The sequence below is a fragment of the Magnolia sinica genome, chromosome 9 (assembly GCF_029962835.1).
Source record: "Magnolia sinica isolate HGM2019 chromosome 9, MsV1, whole genome shotgun sequence".
NCBI classification, from domain to species: Eukaryota; Viridiplantae; Streptophyta; class Magnoliopsida; order Magnoliales; family Magnoliaceae; genus Magnolia; species Magnolia sinica.
Window position 1 is genome coordinate 9,016,052 of NC_080581.1, and position 25,282 is coordinate 9,041,333.

The 25,282-nt window shown below is 36.7% G+C and overlaps 1 long non-coding RNA gene across 1 annotated transcript; it reads right to left on the reverse strand.

Annotated features, from left to right (window-relative positions):
* Positions 1–10,478: 10,478 nt before the first annotated feature.
* Positions 10,479–25,062, reverse strand: LOC131256124 (uncharacterized). The gene is made up of 3 exons (XR_009176594.1): positions 24,967–25,062; positions 12,321–12,364; positions 10,479–10,507 (listed from the first exon to the last, which is right to left on the reverse strand). It is a non-coding gene; the product is annotated as an uncharacterized LOC131256124 (long non-coding RNA).
* Between the last annotated feature and the right edge of the window lie 220 nt (positions 25,063–25,282).

Genomic DNA, 25,282 nt, shown 5'->3' on the forward strand with positions numbered 1-25,282 from the left:
TGATAAACCATTTAGCATTGTTGGGTTTTATCTGTTGATGATGAAACGGTTTGGATTATTATTTGCAGCAATCATACTTTGCCGTTGGCATATCATATTTTTCCATGGCCCATCAACAATACAATTTTGGACAGACCTTCCTCCAACTGAGCCCTAATCCAAAACTAACGTAGGCTGCACCATACAAGACAATACTTTTCATGCCCATGTCCTCCTTTTTTTCTTTTTCTTTTTCACCTTGACACACACCCCCACCCACGCCGTAGTAGGATTTCACCACCTATGGGTATCGAACCCAAGACCTCGCGTTGAAACTCCTTAGAGCCTACCACTGATGTAAGGACTCGAACACATGCCCACATCAAAATGAGCGGTCATTAATCAATTAGATGTCAGGCACACATCATGGTGGGCCCCACAACTTTTTACCTTTTTTTTTTTGGGCCCACATCCTATTAAGCAGGCACTAGTCAATTGAATGTCATGCACACATCATGATGGGCCCCACAACTTCTTTTTTTTTTAATGTCACAGAGGATTGTTTACAGTAAAATCCAGGTTCATACACATGACCTATCCAGCGGTCTAAAAATTGACTTTACTAGAGTCGGTCACTTTGTGGGCCCCAATAAATCTCTCTCTTTCTTTCTCTCTTTACAAAGAAGAAGAAGATGGAATGGTTCACACCTTTTTAGGACGCTGCGCACCCCATCATTACAAGCTAACCTTTTGGTGTTAAAAGAAGTCTTCCCATCCAAACGCTTTATGAAATAAAAGCAGCAGTACTCGCACTGTCTACGATCTCCACAGCCTCCCTGCTGTCGGCTTGCTTTTGCTATCATGCGCACCTGTGCACACCTGCAAAAGGTCACACCCTTCAAACAAGGGAAGCTCAAAAAGAGGGGCACATCTCTCTATACAAAACTACTCGTGTCGCTTCTCATCGCCTTTGTACCCTCTCTGTCCTCTCTCTTTCTGCCTTGTATGATACTCTGACGGACTATGGCTTTCCATACGCCTCAAATCAGAAACCTCCATGTCATGGGCTCCAGTATAGACTTCTGGCTGGATAATCTTAATAATCAGGTCCAAGCCATTTGTTTAGCTATTTATTTAAGGGGTATGATCTACTGGTACAGTGAACCATGTGGTTAGGGGGAGTATGGGAGTGGTTTAGGTGGTGTGGCCCACCCCACCAGCACCCAACCGGCAGGGGTGGTGTAATGATGTGTTGGGGGCTGTGGGCTATTTGATTTGTGTGTTTCCTTTGATCGGTTTTGTCAGCTCAATTTAAAGTTGAAGTGAAACACAACTTTAGAAAAAATGAAAAGATAACAAACCTTTCCCCGGTTCACAACAATGTTTAATTGCTATCAATCAGAGATTAAAGGTAAAATACAAATCTCATTTTGATTCAAAACTTTTGTGGCGCCGTGAAGGTTTTAGTGAGTGGGGTCCAATTACCATTGTTTCATGTGATATAGTCCACTTGAGCTTTTGAACTATTTCACTTTTTGATTTATATCTTAAAATAAGCAACCTAAGATCAAAGGAAAATACAAATACCAGTTTAATTCAAAACTTTTGTGAGTTCCGTGAAGGTTTTAGTGGTTGGTGTTGTTTCTTGTGATGTGGTTCACCTAAGCTTTGGATCTTCTTTTATTATTATTATTATTATTTTATATATCTTAAAATAAGCAACATGAGATAAAAGGAAAATACAAATATCAATTCAATTCAAAACTTTTGTAGGCACCACGAATGTTTTAGTAATTGGAGTCTAATTACCATTGTTTCTTGTAATGTAGTCTACTTGAGCTTTGGATTCAATTCATTTTTTGATTTATATTTTAAAATGATCTTGCAAGATGAGTGAAAAACATAGGTATAAAATATATACATCAAAGTGGGGCTTATAACACCTAACACACCACCACACCACCTTATCTGCATCCAAGAGCAAAGAATGTGGTGTATGTGTCACATCCAATCCGTCCATCAGATGCGTCCCATCAGGTTACCTCTAAAGCCTAAAACTCGGCCGTAGAAAGCACGTAAGAGAGAACAAGGTGGGTGGGAACATCAACTCTTTTTCACCGCAACATGCGGGAGAGTGTGGACAGCCTAAATTCCATATACACAACACAGTGGGCCTTCACACAAATAAAAGGTGTGTGTTCCCTTTCAACCTGTCATCTGTGTTGTGGCCCACCTCAGTGATTTCATTTGAATCAGCCCAAGAATCAGTTCAATCTATGAAACAGGTGGGCCGTAGTACACTTAAATAATTGGGAGACTCCCTCACCGACACCTGCCTTGGTTCCAAAGCTATATGATTTTAGTCATGAATGTTCTACACCACTTGGATTTTATATATATATATATATATATATATATATATATATATGGAAATGGTTCTATGAGGTCGACCTCATGGGAACTTCCCATGAGGTAGCCCCACTGGGATGTGGGTCGAACACCTATCCCATCAGCCAGATGCATCATTTCATGGGGGGCCACAAGCTTAAAAATTAAGTCAATCTATGACTTGGGTGGGCCACACCACATACAACAGTTGAGAAGAGTTATCCTCTTATTAAAATATTCATAATCATTGAATGGGCCCACTGAGATGTGGTTCACAAATCTAACCCATCCATTGTGTGTGTCTCACTTGGATGAGGGGTAAGACCAAGTCCAGCTGCACCAAAACTCAGGTAGGCCTCACCAAGTACTTTTATATGTTTTAAGCATGTCTTCACATGGTTTTAGATGGTATGGCCCACTTGAATTCAACAAATGGCTGATTTTTGGGATATCCCATGACCTAAAGGGGACCCATCAAATGCAAGGTATTGATGTTCGCCCCAAATCATGGTGGGGCCCACACAGCTTGACCTCATGGGAACTTCCCATGAGGTAGAGCTGTGTGGGCCCAACCATGATGTATGTCAAACATCAATACCGTGCATTTGATGGGTCCCTTTTAAATGATGGGATATCCCAAAAATCAGCCGTATACAGAACCCAGGTGGGCCATACCATCTAAAATCATGTGAAGATATGCCTAAAATATATAAAAGCACTTGGTGGGGCTCACCTGAACTTTGGATGCATCTGAAACTTGGTCTGACCCATCATCCAAGTGGGACACACATAATGGATGGGCTGGATTTGTGAACCACACCTCGGTGGGCCCAACAAATGATTATGAATGTTTTAACGGGAGGGTAACCCCTCTCAACTTTTGTACTTGGTGTAGCCCGCAAAAGTGACCGATTGACTTGATTTTTAAGCCCAAGGCCCACCATGGAATAGTGCATCTGGCTGATGGGGTAGATGTTCGACATGCATCACGGTGGGGCCCTTACAGCTCGACCTCATGGGAAGTTCCCATGAGCTCGACCGCATAGAACCATTTTCATATATATATATATATATATATATATATATATATATATATATATATATATACATAGCAGAGTGGGCCCACGTGAAAATTATTGGTGAACATTTTTTTTAATTGTTTCAACTTGCGTTGCCCCCATTTAAGTTTTGGATCAGCATATTTTTTTAGGATCAGGCCTAATGAGGAGGGACACATTGGATGGAAGTTGGTGGGGAACCATCACAATAGCCGTACTTGATCTGATAACTAGCATCTTCTTGAATCACGTAAATGGGGAGGATTATATTTAAAGGGAGTATGTGGCCCACCCAGTGAGAGTGGAACGTTCACCGTGGGGGTGGCCGTGCCAACAGCTGGATACAGCGCATATGAACCATGTTTGTCAACGTGGAAAAGTACATTGCTAATAATGGAATTCTCAAATTTTTAAGAAAAATATTCGAAACAGATTCCAACTGGAATTCATTTCTGAGCAAAAAGCTAGTTTTTTTTTAATAGAGAGGAGAATTGATAGCTTCTAAATTCCAGAGGATTGCATATAGCAAGCTTGACACTGTTCGACTCGGCTCGGCCAGTAGCTAACCTCATCTCGAACTCAGCTCGGCTTGGTCCTTCAACTTAACTGGCCAACTCAGTTCAACTAGATTAGCAGTGTGATATTTTCTCAAACACATAGAGTGCACCTTTGATTTCCTACCGTATGCAAAACAACAACAATAGTTTTCAGGTATTTCATTAAACACTCAATAGGCAACATCAAATTCAATATATGAAGGTAGTTTTATCATGTGAAGGGGGGTTTTTTTTTTTTTTTTTGTAGTAATTTGTTTCGTATACGTACCTTCCTCGCAAGCAACCGATCCCTCGGAGAATGTATGCACCCGAAACAACACTTGGTTGAGTCATTTCATCAAACGTTTGGTGAGCAGCGTCAATATCAAGACAACCGAGTCACTGAACTAATTCGATCCGAGTCAATTCAAGCTTGGCCAAGCTTGAACTTGACTCGAAATTTTTTTGAGCTCCAAAAATTGGCTTGACTCAACTCAAACTCAATATCAAACCGAGCCGAATTGAGCTTTTTTGAGTCAAGTTGAGCGAGTTAACCGAGCTAGCTTGATTCATGTATAGGTCTAGGAATGCATTCCCTTCCAACTGCCATGTTGTTTTAATTTATTTTAGGAAATTTTAGCAGAAAACTATATAATTAATATGAAATTTACTTTAGAGTATTTACTTTGGAGTATTTCCATTGCATTTCTTTGACACCCAATTGGGTAGGATTGCAAACAAATGGATCCACCACTTGGGTAGGCCCCACCATATGCTTATGTAAAATCCACCCTGATCATTTGATGTGTCATCTCATGTTAGGCCAAGGGCCCAAAAAACCACTCCCATATATGATTTAAGTGGACCACATGATTAGAAATAGTGTACAACACAGTGATCACCCACTAAATTGATTCCTTTAGTAAGTCTCATCTGAATCAAGTATGAGCTTGATTGTTAGGCCCCGTGGCTAAATTTTAGTGTAGCATCTAATAGTTAGAGTGGATTTCATATAATCATCGTTATAGGCCTAATAAAAATTAAGGGTCAACATGTCTCTATCAATTACTTTTCTTTGATGTGGCCCAATTGAACCATGAGTCACACTGATGTTTTTGGCTTTCGGCATAAATTGGGATTATGTATCTAATGGTAGAAGTGATTTTAGATACACATCACAGTGGGGCCTGCCAAAGATCAAGTCCCAACCTCTCTCCCTAATAGAAATAGGGAATGAAATGGCATGGAGTGCACTCTTACTTTGGCAGGCCCACTGTGATATTGTTTATGTAAAATCCATTTTGACCTTACATATTTAGTCTCTTAATAAGCTCAAAGACAAACAGTGACCTGTGACTCCAGTAGGTTACATCGAAAGAGATAGTTGAGAGAGAGACATCCACCATTAATTTCTACTGAGCATACTAAGATAATTATATGAAATCCAAATAAACCGTTAGATTCCACATAACTGTATAGGCCCGTGGCCTAAAGTCGTACCCATCCATGATTCATGTGACCCACACTAATGGAAATAGTTAATTTGGTGGGTTAGCGCTGCCTTGTTCACTGATTCCAATCATGTGGTTCACCTGAATCTCTTTCGCATGAATATCATGGTGGGGCTCACCCAAGCCACAATCCATTTGCTCCCAAGGTGGTGTGAGGGAATCTTAGTGGAATGATAATTATATCGGCTAATGAGATAGCTTTTTGAATAAGATATTAGAATGTAAATTCCGTATTGATTAGGTATTGGAATGTAAATTCCAAGGAAATGAGTTTTAAATTTGTTAATAATTGGGTACCGGAATGTAAATTCCAAGGAAATGAATTTCAAGTTTCCAAATATAATTTGTGAATTCCTCACGATTAATTATAATCTCAAATCCCAAACAAGACCAACAAAATCAGTTTCTCAAACAAACAAAAAAATCTTGACAGATCTTGTTTTCTCAGCCTAAAAATTTCTCAAGAGTTTTTTGAATTTTATAGTTTTTTCTCAAGATATAATGGAAAAAATCCCACTAAAAATAAAATATTTTAAAATATTTATTTCCAGTTATTAAATAAATGTAAAATGTAAAAATATATTTATTTCCAATTATTTAAAAATAATAAAGATTTTCAAAATCTTGACGATATTTGTCACACTGATTACAACCAGAAGCTTGGGAGCCTCAGCAGAGATGGAATGATCAAGATCATCAATAAAATTGAATTTTGGGACATCAGCAATTAATCCACAGCAGGATCCATCGAATCAACGGTTGGATCATTAAAGCACAGATGCCCCACCTCAACCATCACTCATGTCCATCTGACAAGGGGTGTTGATTGATGAATGTGGACCAGCGCTACATTTTAGCCTTACGTTTGTAGGCAATTGGTACGTACAGGTCCACATGACCAATGCTTTGATCATGTATAACATCATTTGGATGGGCCATCACCACGGTCTGATAAGTTGTCTAACATGAGTCTGGCTCAAAAATCCTAAAAATGAACCTGAACCCAGATCACCATCCTAAAATCACATGCATGACAGGACCCTTACTGGCCTACGCCCAAAGGGCCCAATATTTCAGCCCATACAACCCCCGTCTCGTACGGTCCTGTGGAGCCATTGTACACCAATGGAAGCCTGGTGGCCCACCATGGCGACTTGAGTGGGCCCCACTTGTTTTGTAACATGGCACACGTGTGAGATCCGTGCTGCTCCTTAGCTTGACAGGTAGTAATATCCAACGGGTGGCATTGATCAACCTTAAAGAAAATATGCTGATCTGGTTCTCTGATGGGCCCCATGTGGATAGAAGGTGAGTGCCATAAAAGATAATGCAATAGGCCTTTGATTGTGGGGCCCAGGCGACAATCTTAATCTTGACACTCTTCTCCCTTTCTCCATTGCTTGTCATTTTCATACACTGCCCAAATAGCTTGTAAATACTATCTAGGGCCTGTTTGGATGTATCCAGAATGAGAATTGAAAGGAGACCTGGCTCATCTATATTTTGCAAAATCGGATCAATGTAGCACAATGTGGACCCTTGGTTTTTAAAATTCCTGCTGGCATCTAAATCCAAGGCCCAAGATGGTTTGGGCCCATGAACGGCTGAAATAAACAGGCACAAGCCCCACCCATGATGATTATGTATATAGCTCGATCCCGAGCCTGACCGCCCACTCTATGCAAGATCTGTGCCGTTCATTATTATTGAGCCATCTTGCATGATACATAACAAAATGCACTTGAAGCCCTAAGGGCCTGTTTTGCCGGGCAGATTGGATGGGATTGGGTTGTATTAGGGTGGATTGCACGGCTTTCAAAATCATAAATAAGTGTGTCAGCAGATTACATGCAATCCATTGAATTGCTATATCCAGCCGCTAGCTAGTGGCATGTTTGGACAGGCGGACGGCACCGGGGATGCAAAGCTCGTTTCCATTTGGTCGGGCACATCTACCACCTTCTTGGCTCATATCAGACTCACAGACAAATCCCACCTCAGAAGCCTCAATTTTAAGGCGAATTTCACGGCTTGTTGTAATGAAGCCAAGAATCCGGTCAAGAAAAGTAAGAAAAATAAAAAATAAAAAATTCCTTACAAACAGCCAGAAAAAAAAAAACAAAAAACCCACCTTAGAAACCTTAGAATTTTAGATGAATTTCGCAACTTGTACCATCAAAGCCCGAAAAACTGACTAATGAAATTAGAAAAAAAGAAGAACAATTAAAAAAACTCAACATCAAATGACTACAGCAGGATTGGTGTGATGTTCTGTGTATGATCCAAAATTTGAATAGTGTAATTAGATATTCTGTTTATTAAATCGATGTGATTTTGTATGGATATCTAATCTGTAGTGGGGCCAACTATTTGGATGGTCTGGATTGATGTGTATTTGTCCCAAATATGTAGAGGCTACGTGCATGAGTATAGATAGAGATACTCTGCTAGTGGACGTAAGGAGGAGTTCTTTGATCCGAGAAGGATCGACATCAGCATCCAGTGCGGGATCTGGGAATCCGTCATCTGATCAGGCGAAATCCATCGGTCTTCCCAATCCAGCGCAATACCTCGCCGCCCAAATAGCCTGGCGTACAGGCCACGGTGGATTTGGCAATCCAATTCCGCCAAATCCATCTTAATACCACAGAAACCACCCGTCCAAACACGCCCTAAAAGGCTCAACCCAAGATTACGGGCTCCTAGGCAAAGCTGAAGCCCAGCCCAATAATAATGGGCTGAAATCTTTGACCAGGACCCATGCCTCAGGCCTAGTATTCCAGACCGAGAATCAAATTCCAAAGAGGGCCAAGCCCAAATCCTGACCGTCGAGATTGGCCCATTGAAACCCTAATCTTGATAATTGATAGGAGATCATACCCACTATAATTGCACATTTTCATCCATGAGAGCTGTCTTGCTACGTCCAAAACGACCACCAAGCCCAGTGGACCAGCTCGGCCCACCAACCACCCTAATCATGATCGAAGATCATACCCTCTCACCCGCGGCAATGTGTTATATGTGAGAGATATCCGGGCCGCTTACCGACTGCATGGATTCCCATTCGATAAAGGGATTGGATCTCGCTTGCATATGCCATGTTGCTACATGCGAGAGGCGAGCAATGATAGAGAATGTTCATCCTGGTTTTCAAAAGTTTCATTTTCATGCGTATCATGAATTATTCCATCGTTGCAGATTTTATTATTTTGGCATGATTAGGGTTCATAGTATCAGTATCGTTACATGTATCGTTGGCTGCCAATGCGGAAACATATATTGATATCGCATATACGTAAAAATGTATTATTGGTTGTTGATTGAATGAAATATTGGAGAAATATGAAAAAATTGTGAAATTTTTCAATAAAACTTTAAAAGGTGTAAAAATACACATATTTGCATATTTAAAAATAAAATAATGGCAAAAAAAAAAGAAAAAAGAAGAAGATATATGCATAATAAATTTTCCTTTAATTAAGACCTAAGAACATATAAGAGTACTTTATATATATATATATATATATATATATATATATATATATATAGAGAGAGAGAGAGAGAGAGAGAGAGAGAGAGAGAGAGAGAGAGAGAGAGAGAGAGAGAGTCATGCTCACCTGTGCACCTACGCACGTGCGCACCTTTGCACACTTGTCATGGGTGTATAATCTGAACAGTCCATGTGATGCGGAATCCCCTGAAACCTCATGTGACAAATTTCACCCTGATCTAAAATTCTGGTGGGCCATAGCAAAGAGAAATGCAAATCAAGGGAGGAAACTGTTTTCATTTTTCATGGCCCATCAAACTTTTCCTGTTCAAAATAACTTTATTTTGGGCATTATTTATTAGCATTAATTAGCACTCAAATTGGCAACTAGTTGGACCATCCAACTAGTTGTGTGTGAGCATTATATATATATATATATATATATATATATATATATATATATATATATATATATATATATATATATATATATATAAGAACTAAATAATAAAAAAGACTCATATTTGGATATTTAAGAATCAAATAATTAGTTTTCATTAATCGCCTAAAAGTATGTATAGTTGATTCAGGGAAAGAATGGAAAACATGGGAAAATTATGGATCCATCTATTCATCCATCCAGTCATCCATTCATCCATGCATGTACACGCGTACATACATACAAACACATATGCATGATCCATCTATCCATCCATCTAACTATGCATTAATACATATAATGGCACATACATGATCCATGATACATACATGTATACACACATGCACAATCCATACCTGCGTGCACAAACATCTATCCAACCAAACATCTAACCATCCATACATCTATACATACATACATATGTGATCCATCTATTCATCCATGTATGCATCTATATACACACATACAAGCATATATTTCATCATACAACCATGTACACGTAAAATAATTTCAAGATGATTTTTTTAATAAATAAAATTTTGACAATATCAATATATTGATGATACATTGACAATATTATCGAAATACAACGGTACATTGGAAATACAAGCAACACCTAGTATTTATACAGTCGAAAACATTAGTAATACTTAGCGATATATTGCCGATACCTAGAATTTCGAATGCTACGTGGGTTATCGGTATCCGCAATATTATCGATAATATCACTGATCATACTCAGAACCCCGGGCAAGATCAAGTAATTCAATAGCAGTGGGCGATCTGTGACGTGAAGAGTGTATTCCAAGGACTGCACTTAGGACACCCAAGACAATTATTAGGATGCTGTGAAGAACCTAAATATGAGAAAGCAATAGATTAGAAGCAGTGAATCTCCAAAGAGATGGAAAATCTCAAGTAGCAGGATGATTTATTTATTTATTATTATTATTATTTTTTTCCATATTTGAAGGCTGTAAATATTTCCCAGAGAGAATAGATGGGAATTGAAAAGGTAGATGCATGATAAGATTCGGGTTGTATACCTCCAAAGCTTTTGGCTTCTTCCCTGCTTTCTTTGCTTTCTTTAAGAAGCAGACCGTCTGTCAACAGCCAAATCATGTCAAAGGCCAAATCATGTGAATTTCTTTTAAAGGGCAACAAATAGGGACCTAATTTTGTCCATGAACTATACTGCCAGTATCGGCCCATATCGCCCCTATATGAATCAGCTTCGTGGTGAACGATACAGTACGCCAAACCCGATTTTCGAACCTTTCTCAAGGAAAGAGACAATTGTTGGAATGTCCAAACCAAACCGATCTTCTAGACGGTCCAGATTCACTCAGTTCCATCCATTTTCCCTTGTATTTTTCATTTTCGTCCAAATTCATCCGGATGCATTTCTTGACAGCTAAGAATGGAGGCCGTTGGTTTTCCAATGCTTTGGAAATAGGTTCAGTTATTATTATTATTATTATTATTATTATAAAAATAGTTAATGTAAATGCCCTTTTCTCACGTAGACTCTTTTAGAATGATGGCATTTTTATCTTTCCACGTTATAGCAAATCTTTATATAAAGGGTTGTGGTGTTGCACCTTAAAAGGAAGCAAGTAATTAAGACAATTCAATACAGATAGTTTATATTTCCCTTCTCTTTGTGGTGTGTGTATGGTCCTAAGGCTTAGTAAAACCAAACTTCCGACCAACAACAATGTCATGCGCCTTATGGAACTTCAAATACATCTCTGTCCTCACCATGTGCATGGTAGTCAAGAATGTTGAATTGGTGGGCCACCAGGTGGATGTGTTGTTTTGAATGAACCTTTCCTTCTCAAGCCCTTATTTCTAGGATATGGCACATCCATGTGGTGGCCTGCCAAATCAACGGTCCTGATCACCATACGCAGCCACCCAATGTACAACAAAGATGTTCTGGCAAGTGCATTGTGGAATTGCATGAGGTGTGCTTCAAGGGAAACATTGGAGCTGCTCATGCACGGATGCATGAATCAACCTAGGAGATTTTGAAGCACACCCCATGTCTGATGCAGACTATCGGAACAATATAACGACGGACGCACATGTACTGATGTATAGCAGGTGGCGGACCCTTTGATGGCTAAGGTAGACTAGAGAAGGCCTGATGGGAGACGGAAGTGATCAAGACCGTAAGAACCTCAAAATAGTTGTATCTCACAAACCGGAATGAGTTTTACCATATATGATTTTGGGTAGGAGAAGCTACTTTAGCCAACTAACCCACCATGCCAGGTTGCCCACACAGGATTTGCAAGAGATTCCATCAGATTGACGGTCGAAAGTTCATTTTATTTCTGTTTTGACTATAAATAGTAAGTTTTAATTCAATCAAAACTTTTGATCCTTTGAGTTTTAGTTGTCCCCAATATAAAAAGGGCTTAGAAAATTAGGAGAATAAGGTGGTTAGGCCAAATTGAACACTTACCATATGTGGCCAAAAACCAGTCTAGCAGGAATATGACCGTCTATAAATAGTAAGTTTACTATTTATGGTAAGTCACGTTTTTAGGGAGTTTGAGTTGGAGTTTGAGTTTATAACTCCGTCTTACATTTGAGTTCACTATTTAAAGGATTATATTTATTATTATTATTATTATTATTTTATCATCAATCAATTTATTTCAAATTATTCGAAATTATTTCTATTTTCTTCCCTCGTGGATTCAAGGAATCTCTGTGAGGAGTTCAGAGAAACTCCGTAAATTCAGAGTAGTTATCCCTGAGGAAGACATCACGTCCTTCCCTGCATTATGTACCATGGATGTGGTGCAGCAAGTTGTATGCTTGCTGGTGAGCAGGATCCTAAAATCCTCATGGAAAACAAAGCATGTGCTTTTTCTCAGTCCTAAAAGTCTTCAAGTGAGAGTTTACCACAAGTATACTGGGGAGAGAACCAATTAGAGCCTTCACCTGACCTGTGTGCGCAAGATCATGCAAAAAAAAATAAAAAGAATAAATAAATAAATAAAAATAAAAATCTATGTAATATTTACACAATCATGTGATCAAGGCATAGATCAAATGAAAGATTAGAGATAGTACAACCAAACGCCAGTGTAATTGCAAGGACAGCTAATGAGCCATTAGCAGCTACATTTACATAAGAAAGCTTTGAGAAAAGAAAGAAAGAAAAAAGACATCAGAGTAAAAACAAGAAGCTAGATATGTGTATGACACAATGAATTAAGGAGTGAAAACTCAGTTGTTGAGTGCAACTTATGGTATCTATTAGGACTCGTTCCAACTCAGCTGAAAACATTATGACTCGTTCTGACTCAGTGGAAATATATATACATGTGTAGGGGAAAACTAGCTAAACAAAGATGGACTTGATTTTGGCTGATTATTATGATAGCGATCCATTGATTATATTCCCTTCTATGTATATCCATTGAGTTAGATTTAGCATTTACTTCTTTTCCATACACGTAGAAGTAATTCCCTTCCATTTATAGCATGACTCATTTCCATGTATTGTATGTACATCTCCCATTAGGCTAAAGCAATATATAGAAAAATCATTGGAGAAATATCTTTCATTGGACTAAAGCAATATACAGAAAAAATAATTGAAAAAACATCTCCAATTGGGCTGAAGCAATATACATAAAAAAAAAAAATTGGAGAAATTTTCAAATCCTTATGTTCATTGTGTTGTCATTGGTGAGTTTTAGTTCCATGGCATGATCATGAGAGAGAGAGTTCACTTCTCATGATAATTTTTCTCGCTGTGTTTGGATACACTATCAAATTCAATTGCAATTATCAATCCAATAAAATGGAAATCACCAAACTCTGCCAGTTTGTTTTTGTACTCTCTTTTCCAGTCCGAATGCCCGGATAAAGGAGGGTTAACACAATGAACAAAGGTCGGTTAGGCCATTGCCTGCAAGCAAAGCGCTGCACCAACACCCAGTAGATTTTTATAATAGGATCATAAGACCAGCCATTCTTTATAGAATAAAATGTTGGGCAATAAAAGAAAGGCACGTTCATAGAATGAATGAAGCTGAAAAGAGGATGTCCAGATGGATGAGTTGCAAGAAGAGTAAGGATAGAATACGAAATCAACACATTTGAGGAACTTCGGAGTAGCGCCAAATAGGTAATGAGGGAATGTAGATTTAGATGGTTTGTCCATATATATCAAAGATCGAAAATTACATCAATCAAAAAGTGAGTTGGCTCAAAATGAAGGCTATAAAAGGGCAAGAGGAAAGCTCAAAAGGATGTGAATGAGGTAGGAAGAAAAGAAGTGATAACCTATATTTGAAAATTTCTGTCTTAAGGTTCATATTTTGGCTGTGGCCCCCCTAACGGCCACTACAGTATTTTTCAAGTTGGGGCTTTAAAGAAATATAGCGGTAACAACTAATTCAGTTGTGCATCCAAACACAGCCTAAAAAAGGTTAAAAGACCACATGAACTACAATAAGTGGAACTTTTGATAGGGTGATACTAAAGGACCTACCAAGGCTGGGGATGGATTTGGCAAAAAGGATGTGGTTGCAGTGCCTATTATTATTATTTATTTATTATGATGTTCACATCACATGGTTATAGTAGATTTGAGTGTTATTTGCATGAGCTTGTCATAATGTCTTCTGATTGTTTCGGTGGTAAATGAATTTGCTAGATTACTCATCAGGGTTCTTTTACTCAAGGAATGAGCTATATGCATTCTCAGGTAAAGATTTCTTCTCAATATCACTTGCTTACTGAAAATATAAATCTTGAAATTTGATATTGTATATACTATTCAGTGGCATTTTTGTATGAATGCAAAACTTTTTTCTTCAAAGGGCATAAAGACTTCATTTTGTAGGAAGTCAAATCCTTGGAGAAAGATTCATTTTGTCACATTTGGGCATGGGAAATGTGATGTTGTTGAATCTATAAAATTTGTTTGGATACTGGGAAAGAATTGAAAGGAATTCTATGGTGTGGGTACCTATTTATATAAAAAAAAATTTCAAAGAAGTGATAGTTGGGAAGGAATACAGTTGCTTGGAATTTCCAATTGAACTTGTGGCTAGGAATTAAAAAAAAAAAAAAATGCAAAATGCTGGAATTTCTAACTAGAAATCGTTTCTAGGCTTTCCCAATCCCAATCACAGGAATTTACCCCTACTTAGATTCTATTTTGAGGTGGGTACTTTTCCAAGGAGCCAAATGACCCCTTACGATCTTTGATTTTTTTTATTTTTTATTTTTAACACATGCATTCACTGTCACTACTCAGTATTTATTTGTCATGGAAATATATCAGAGATAAAGAATAACTCCTGACATGTGGATGTAGCATTGGTGATACATAGGAGAATGGGAAGAATGTATGAGACTACTTGTTACTATGTGGCATCTCTAGAGAAAAGTTCCTTCCTTTTTTTGTAAGCTTCTATAAAGAGAAACTTCGTAGAAGTGTACATAAAAATGGAGCTTATTCCCCAGGGTGGGTAGGGAGAGGGGTTAGCTATTCCAATTCACATACTTCTAGAGGAACATTAAAACAAGCAAAACTTACTTGTGCATGTCTATCCAGCTTATTTCAGGTCTCATTGTAGATATACATAAATGTATTCTCAAATCCTTAAAACTAAACTTACACTTAATCCTAATCTTAACTCCTAAACCTAAACCTGAACCTATAACCTAAACTTAATTCACTTAACTTAAACCTACACCTTAACCCAAACATATAACCTGAATCCGAACCTGAACTTGAATTCCTAAACCTAAACCTAAACCTAAACCTAAACCTATAACCTAACCTAAACCTAAACCTATAACCTTAACCTTAACCTATAACCTAAACCTAAACCTATAACCTATAACCTAACCTAAACCTAAACCTAAACCTATAACCTAAACCTATTATCAAATCCCTAAACTTATAACCTAAACCTAAACCTAAACCTAAACCTAAACCTAGAACCTAAAACCTAAACCCGATCCCGATCCTGAACCCGAACCCGATTTCCTAAACCTAACCTTAACCTATTCTCAATTCCCTAAAGCTATAGCTTATAACCTAAACCTAAACCTTAACTTAAACCTAAACCTAAACTTATAACCTAAACCTATAACCTACAACATTAACATAAACTTATAACATACAACATTAACCTAAACCTATACTTATAACCTAAACCTATTCTCAAATCCTAAAACCTATAACCTAAACCTAAACCTTAACCTATAACCTAAACCTAAACCTATAACGTATAACTTAAAACCTAAACCTATAACTAATCACTATTGTTTTCCTGGGGGTGAATTGTAAAAGAAGTCGGCCCTCTTTTCTTAGGAAATGATATTTAGGCCCCTTTTTTTTATATATATAAAAAAAACTTTTCAATCCTTTGAGGATATATAAGAGTAGTAAAAGTGAACGGAAAAAGGGGTATTTCCAAACAAGAACTCCAAAAATGAAATCCATGTTTCAATAGTACTTAGGAAATCATTGTTAGATATATTTTGACGACTAATTCCCATTTGTTTAAAGCTCTATAAATTTATTTTATCCCTTTTTTTAAAGGTAAATTAATTTTTTTTATTCCTTATATTGTTTCCCAGTTATATTTGTGTTGGTTTCAGAGTACAGGTAGCGATAGAAAGTGTTGGTCGATTGTGGCTTATAGACAAAGAAATGAGTAACCAACAATACGAATATGGGATGCCTTCCCCAGGTATCCAGATGTTTTTAGATATAATTATGTTGTTTTTAAATATATTAGCTCGAAATTGATGGAGCAGACCCGGATGTGCGTCGGAGCTATCCGGATGTTGAGCGGGGGTCCCTGGAAGGTGGGAACCGCTGTTATGACCATGATGAAGCTGTCCATTTCCTATGGACAGCATTGGAGTGGCCTGACCATTTGGACAGGCCATGTTTATGTATTAACTCGAAATTGATGGAGCAGACCCGGATGTGCGTCGGAGCTATCCGGATGTTGAGCAGTGGTCCCTGGAAGGTGGGAACCGCTGTTATGACCATGATGAAGTTGTCCATTTCCTATGGACAGCATTGGAGGGGCCTGGCCATTTGGACATGCCGTGTTTATATATTTGATTGAAATTAAAGGAGTAGACTCGGATGTGCGTCGGAGCTATTCGGAAGAGCAGGGTTCCCTGAAAAGAGGGAACCGCTATTATGACCATGATGAAGCTGTCCATTTTTTATGGACAGCATTGGAAGGGCCTGGCATTTGCGTCGGATGGCCGTGTTTATATCTGTATTTGCAGGGTTCATACCCTTAACCTAAACCAAAACCTATGACCTAAAACCTTAACCTATAACCTAAACCTCAACCTTAACCTAAACCTAAACCTTAACCTAAAACCTAAACCTAAACCTGAAACTTAAATGTATTCCCAAATCCCTAAACCTAAACCTACACTTAATCATAATCTTAACTCCCTAACTTAAACCTATACCTAAACTTGAAAACCCAAACATAAACCCAATCCCGAACTCGAACCTAAACCTTAACCTTAACCTATTCTCAATTCCCTAAACCTATATCTTATAACCTAAACCTAAACCTAAACCTAAACCTTAACCTATGCCTATAACCTAAACCTAAACTTAAACCTTAACCTAAACCTATAACCTAAACCTAAATCAAAACATATAACCAAAACCAAAACCTATATCCTAAACCCGAACACATTCTCAAATCCTATAACCCATAATCTAAACCTAAACTTAAACCTATAACCTATAACCTATAACCTAAACCAAAACCTATAACCTAAACCAAAGCCAAAACCTATAGCCTAAACCCGAACCCATTCTCAAATCCCAAAACATATAACCTAAACATAAAGCTTAACCTAAACCTATAACCTATAACCAAAACCTATAACCTAAACTCGAACCCATTCTCAAATCCCAAAACCTATAACCTAAACCTAAACCTTAACCTAAACCTATAACCTATAACATAAGTCAAAACCTAAACCTAAACCTATAACCTATAACCTAAATCAAAACCTATTACCTTTCCCTAAACCTTAACCTAAACCTAAAACCTATAACCTAAATCAAAACCAAAACCAAACCTAAACCTAAACCTATAACCTAAACCTAAACCTAAAACCTAATGTATTCTCAAATCCCTAAACCTAAACCTACACCTAATCTTAATCGTAACTCCCTAACCTAAACTTAAACCTAAACTTGAAAACCCAAACCTAAACCCGATCCTAAACCCGAACCCGATTTCTTAAACCTAAACCTTAACCTATAACCTAACATAAACCTATACTTATAACATAAACCTATTCTTAAATCTCAAAACCTATAAGTATAACCTAAACCTTAACCAAAAACGTATAACCTAACCTAAACCTAAACATATAATCTTAACCTAAACCTAAACCTATAACGTTAACCTTAACATATAACTTTAACCAAAACATATAACCTAAACCTATTCTCAAATCCCGAACCCGATTTTCTAAACCTAAACCTTAACCTATTCTCAATTTGCTAAACCTATAGCTTATAACCTAAACCTATACCTTAACCTAAACCTATAACCTATAACCTAAACATAAACCTAAAACCTAAATGTATTCTCAAATTCCTAAACCTAAACCTACACCTAATCCTAATCTCAACTCCCTAACCTAAACCTAAACCTAAACTTGAAAACCCAAACCTAAACCTGATCCTGAACCCGAACCCGATTTCCTAAACCTAAACCTCAACCTATTCTCAATTCCCTAAACCTTAACCTATAACCTAACCTAAACCTAAATCTAAACCTATAACCTAAGTGTATTCTCAAATCCTTAAACCTAAACCTACACCTAATCCTAATCTCAACTCCTTAACCTAAACCTAAACCCGATCCCGATTTTCTAAACCTAAACATTAACCTATTCTCAATTCCCTAAACCTATATCTTATAACCTAAACCATAACCTAAACCTAAACCTAAACCTAAACCTATAACCTATAACCTTAACCTAAACCTAAACTTAAACCTGTAACCTATAACCTAAACCTAAACCCAAAACCTAAATGTATTCTCAAATCCCTAAACCTAAACCTACACCTAATCCTAATCTCAACTCCCTAACCTAAACCTAAACCTAAACTTGAAAACCCAAACCTAAACCCGATCCTGAACCCGAACCCGATTTCCTAAACCTAAGCCTTAACCTATAACTTAACCTATACCTAAATCTATAACTTAAACCTAAACCTAAAACCTAAGTGTATTTTCAAATCCTTAAACCTAAACCTATACCTAATCCTAATCTCAACTCCCTAACCTAAACCTAAATCTAAACTTGAAAACCCAAACCTAAACCCGATCCCGAACCCGAACCCGATTTTCTAAACCTAAATGTTAACCTATTCTCAATTCCCTAAACCTATATCTTATAACCTTAACCTAAACCTAAACCTATAACCTATAACTTTAACCTAAACTTAAACCTAAACCTGTAACCTATAACCTAAACCTAAACCTAAAACCTAAATGTATTCTCAAATCTTTAAACCTAAACCTACATCTAATCCTAATCTCAACTCCCTAACCTAAACCTAAACTTAAACTTGAAAATCCAAACCTAAACCCGATCCCGAACCCGAACCCGATTTCCTAAACTTAAACCTTAACCTTTTCTCAATTCCCTAACCTATATCTTATAACCTAAACCTAAGCCTAAACCTAAACCTTAACCTTAACCTAAGCCTAAACCTAAACCTGTAACCTATAACCTAAACCTAAACCTAAAACCTAAATGTATTCTGAAATCCCTAAACCTAAACCTAAACCTACACCTAATCCTAATCTTAACTCCCTAACCTAAACCTAAACCTAAACTTGAAAACCAAAACCTAAACCCGATCCTGAACCCCAACCCGATTTTCTAAACCTAAACCTTAACCTATTCTCAATTCCCTAAACCTATAGCTTATAACCTAAACCTAAACCTGTAACCTACACCTAAAACCTAAATGTATTTTTAAATCTCTAAACCTAAACCTACACATAATCCTAATCTCAACTCCCTAACCTAAACCTAAACCCGATCCCGAACCTGAACCCGATTTCCTAAACCTAAACCTTAACCTATTCTCAATTCCCTAAACCGAAACCTAAACCTATACCTTAACCTAAACCTAAACCTATAACATATAACTTAAACATAAACCTAAAACTTAAATGTATTCTCAAATCCCTAAACCTAAACCTACACATAATCCTAATCTCAACTCCCTAACCTAAACCTAAACTTAAACTTGAAAACCCAAACCTAAACCCGATCCCGAACCCAAACCCGATTTCTTAAACCTAAACCTAAATGTATTCTCAAATTTCTAAACCTAAACCAACACCTAATCCTAATCTCAACTCCCTAACCTAAACCTAAACTTAAACTTGAAAACCCAAACAAAAACCCGATCCCGAACCTGAACCCAATTTCCTAATCCTAAACCTTAACCTATTCTCAATTCCCTAAACCTATAGCTTATAACCTAAACCTAAACCTAAACCTGTAACCTATAATCTAAACCTAAACCTAACACCTAAATGTATTCTCAAATCCTTAAACCTAAACCTACACCTAATCCTAATCTCAACTCCCTAGCCTAAACCTAAACTTGAAAACCCAAACCTAAAGCCGATCTCGAACCCGAACCTGATTTCCTAAACCTAAACCTTAACCTATTCTTAATTCCCTAAACCTATAAGCTTATAACCTATACCTAAACCTAAACCTAAACCTATAACATATAACCTAAACCTGAACCTAAAACCTAATATATTCTCAAATCCCTAAACCTAAACCTACACCTAATCCTAATATCAACTCCTTAACCTAAACCTAAACCTAAACCTAAACTTGAAAATCCAAACCTAAACCCGATCCCGAACCTGAACCCGATTTCCTAAACCTAAACCTTAACCTATTCTCAATTCCCTAAACCTATAGCTTATAACCTAAATCTAAACCTAAACCTAAACTTAAACTTTAACCTAAACCAATGACCTATAACCTAAACCTAAACCTAAACCTAAAACTTAAATGTATTCTCAAATCCCTAAACCTAAACCTACACCTAATACTAATCTCAAATCCTTAACCTAAACCTAAACTTATACTTGAAAACCCAAACCTAAACCCGATCCCGAACCCGTACCCAATTTCCTAAACCTAAACATTAACATATTCTCAATTTCCTAAACCTATAGCTTATAACCTAAACCTAAAGCTTAACCTAAACCTATAACCTATAACCTAAACCTAAACCTAAAACCTAAAACCTAAATGTATTCTCAAATCCCTAAACCTAAACCTACACTTAATCTTAATCTTAACTCCCTAACCTAAACCTATACCTAAACTTGAAAACCCAAACATAAACCCAATCCCGAACCCGAACCTAAACCTTAACCTTAACATATTCTCAATTCCCTAAACCTATACCTTATAACCTAAACCTAAACCTTAACCTATACCTATAACCTTAACCTAAACCTAAACCTTAACCTAAACCTATAACCTTAACCTAAAACCTATAACCTATAACCTAAACCTAAATCAAAACATATAACCAAAACCTAAACTAAAACCAAAACCTATATCGTAAACCCGAACGCATTCTCAAATCCTATAACCCATAATCTAAACCTAAACCTAAACCTAAACCAAAGTCAAAACCTATAGCCTAAACCTAAACCCATTCTCAAATCCAACAACCTATAACCTAAACCGTTAACTTATAACCTAAATCAAAACCTATAACCTAAACCAAACCTAAACCTAAAACCAAAACCTAAAACCTAAACCTATAATCTATAACCTAAACCAAAACATATAATCAAAACTAAATCCCAAAACCTAAACTTAAACTTAAACCTAAACCTAAAACCTAAAACCTGAACCTAAACCTATAACCTAAACTCAAATCGCTAAAACTAAACCTAATCCTATAACCTAAACTCAAATCCCTAAACCTTAACTTATAACCTAACCTAAACTTATACTTATCACGTAAAACTATTCTCAAATCCCAAAACCTATAACCTAAACCTAACCTTTCCCTAAACCTATAACCTAAACTCAATTCCCTAAACCTAAACCTAGACCTAAACCTAAACCTATAGCCTAAACTCATATCCCTAAACCTTAACCTATAACCTAACCTAAACCTATACTTATAACCTAAAACTATTCCCAAATCCCAAAACCTATAACCTAAACCTAAGCTTTCCCTAAACCTATAGGCTAAACTCAATTCCCTAAAGCTAAACCTACACCTAATCCTAATCTCAACTCCCTAACCTAAACCTAAACATAAACTTGAAAAATCAAACTTAAATCCAATCCCGAACCTAAACCCGATTTCCTAAACCTAAACCATAACCCATTCTCAAATCCAAAAACATATAACATAAACCTAAACCAAAACCAAAACTTATAACCTAAACCCGAACCCATTCTCAAATCCTAAAACCTATAACCTAAACCCGAACCCATTCTCAAATCCCAAAACATATAACCTAAACATAAAGCTTAACCTAAACCTATAACCTATAACCAAAACCTATAACCTAAACTTGAACCCATTCTCAAATCCCAAAACCTATAACCTAAACCTAAACCTTAACTTAAACCTATAACCTATAACATAAATCAAAACCTAAACTTAAACCTAAAACCTATAACCTAAATCAAAACCTATTAGCTTTCCCTAAACCTTAACCTAAACCTAAAATCTATAACCTAAATCAAAACCAAAACCAAACCTAAACCTAAACCTATAACCTATAACCTAAACCTAAACCTAAAACCTAATGTATTCTCAAATCCCTAAACCTAAACCTACACCTAATCCTAATCTCAATTCTCTAACCTAAACTTAAACCTAAACTTGAAAACCCAAACCTAAACCCGATCCTGAACCCGAACCCAATTTCCTAAACCTAAACCTTAACCTATAACCTAACCTAAACCTATACTTATAACCTAAACCTATTCTCAAATCCTAAAACCTATAACTATAACCTAAACCTTAACCAAAAACCTATAACCTAACCTAAACCTAAACATATAACCTAAACCTAAACCTATAACCTTAACCTTAACATATAACTTTAACCAAAACATATAATCTAAACCTATTCTTAAATCCCGAATCCGATTTCCTAAACCTAAACCTTAACCTATTCTCAATTCGCTAAACCTATAGCTTATAACCTAAACCGAAACCTAAACCTATACCTTAACCTAAACCTATAACCTATAACCTAAACATAAACCTAAAACCTAAATGTATTCTCAAATTCCTAAACCTAAACCTACACCTAATCCTAATCTCAACTCCCTAACCTAAACCTAAACCTAAACTTGAAAACCCAAACCTAAACCTGATCCTGAACCCGAACCCGATTTCCTAAACCTAAACTTCAACCTATTCTCAATTCCCTAAACCTTAACCTATAACCTAACCTAAACCTAAATCTATAACCTAAACCTAAACCTATAACCTAAGTGTATTCTCAAATCCTTAAACCTAAACTTACACCTAATCCTAATCTCAACTCCTTAACCTAAACCTAAACCCGATCCCGAACCCGATCCCGATTTCCTAAACCTAAAACATTAACCTATTCTCAATTCCCTAAACCTATATCTTATAACCTAAACCATAACCTAAACCTAAACCTAAACTTATAACCTATAACCTTAACCTAAATCTAAACTTAAACCTATAACCTATAACCTATAACCTAAACCTAAACCCAAAACCTAAATATATTCTCAAATCCCTAAACCTAAAGCTACACCTAATCCTAATATAACCTAAACCTAAACCTAAACCTAAACCATAACCTAAACATAAACCTAAACCTATAACCTATAACCTTAACCTAAACCTAAACTTAAACCTATAACCTATAACCTAAACCTAAACCCAAAACCTAAATGTATTTTCAAATCCCTAAACATAAACCTAAACTTAAACATATAACCTATAACCTAAACCTAACATAAACCTTAACCTATTACCTGCACTTATAACATAAACCTATAATCTAAACATAAGCCTAAAACCTAAACCTAAACCTAAACCTAAAATTGAAATGTATTCTCAAATCCTTGAACCTAAACCTACACCTAATCCTAATCTCAACTCCCTAACCTAAACTTAAACCTAAACTTGATAACCCAAACCTAAACCTGATCCTAAACTTGGACCCGATTTCCTAAACCTAAACCTTAACCTTAACCTATTCTCAATTCCCTAAAGCTATAACATATATACTATAACCTATAACTAAAACCTAAACCTTAACTTAAACCTATAACTTAAGCCTAAACCTAAACCTAAACCTAAACCAAAACCTATAACCTAAACCTTAACCTATAACCTATAACCTAAAGTTATAACCTAAAACCTAAACCTAAACCTAAAACCTAAACCTAAACCTATTTTAATGATCAGTTTTATTTTTAAAAAGTGACCACTTTTTTGGAAGAAGTTTATGTAATTTTTCATGATTCTGAATTATAATGTTTTGTTGATTTAATATTTTTTTTTCAGGTGAAAGACAAAAAGAAAATTGTTGCTGATTTTTTTTCTTTTTTTATTTATGATGTTAAACTTATATGTATTTATGTGTGGATGAATGTAATGTGGATAAGATTGCTTGTGTTTGGATGGATGTAGTTTATGTTTGGATGAATGTAGTTTGTGATGGATTTACGTAGTTTGGGTTGTTTAGATGGATGTGAATGTGAATATGATGAAATATATTATATAACAAGTGTATATTAGAAAGAATAGGATGAAATATATTGTAACAGGTGTATATTGACCTTGATAAAAAGGACGGTCCATGACAGTTCTTTTTAAGGACGGTCTATGGCCGTCCTTTAAAGGCCCATAAGAGACAGTCCATGACAGTCCTTTTTAAGGACGGTCCATGACCGTCCTTTGAAGGCTTATCAAAGACGATCTACGACAGTCCTTTTTAAGGACTGTCCATGACCGTCCTTTTAAAGGACGGTCTACGGCTGTCCTTTGAAGGCCCATAAGAGACGGTCTAGGACCGTCTATTTTAAGGACGGTCCATGACCGTCCTTTTAAAGAACGGTCGATGGTCGTCCTTTAAAGGCTTATAAGGGATGGTCCGAGACTGTCCTTTTAAAGGACGGTTCACGACCGTCCTTTTTTAGGACGGTCTATGACCGTCTTTTTTTTTGTCAATAAAAATGACGGTTTTCGACCGTCTTTTAAGTAATACGACACGTCAAAATTTGATAGCCCTTGCGACGGTCCATGACCGTCCTTTTTTATCATTTGAGACGGTTTTGGACCATCCTTTTTTCGTAGTTTTGGCGTAGTGGTAGTCCTGATACAACTAAGCTGCTAGTGGTACAATGTCAAGATAATGACACTGATCTCTCAGACTTTTTTTATAGTCTGCAAATTCCATTTGAAACTAAAACATATATTTCTTTTTCAAAATACAACTTCAATACATACCGAAAGAGGGCAGAAGAAAAGCAACTAATACGGTTGATATGACTAGTACTGTTGTTCTTGGAAGGAAGCTTGAGGTTACCCCAGGCTCCCCCGAACTCTTGGCCAATGCATTAATTAATAATGCATATCTGGTCAATGTTAAGGAAAAATTTCACCAGCATAAGAGATCAACAGCCTATGAATGTAAAATAATTGAAAGTAGAATGAAAATGCGCCAAAAAAAAAAAAGGTGAGAGAAAGAAAGAAACAAAAAAACTCTAGAGAATGCTAATATCATATAAAAATATTACTTCCATGTTAACTGCACATGCAGCCT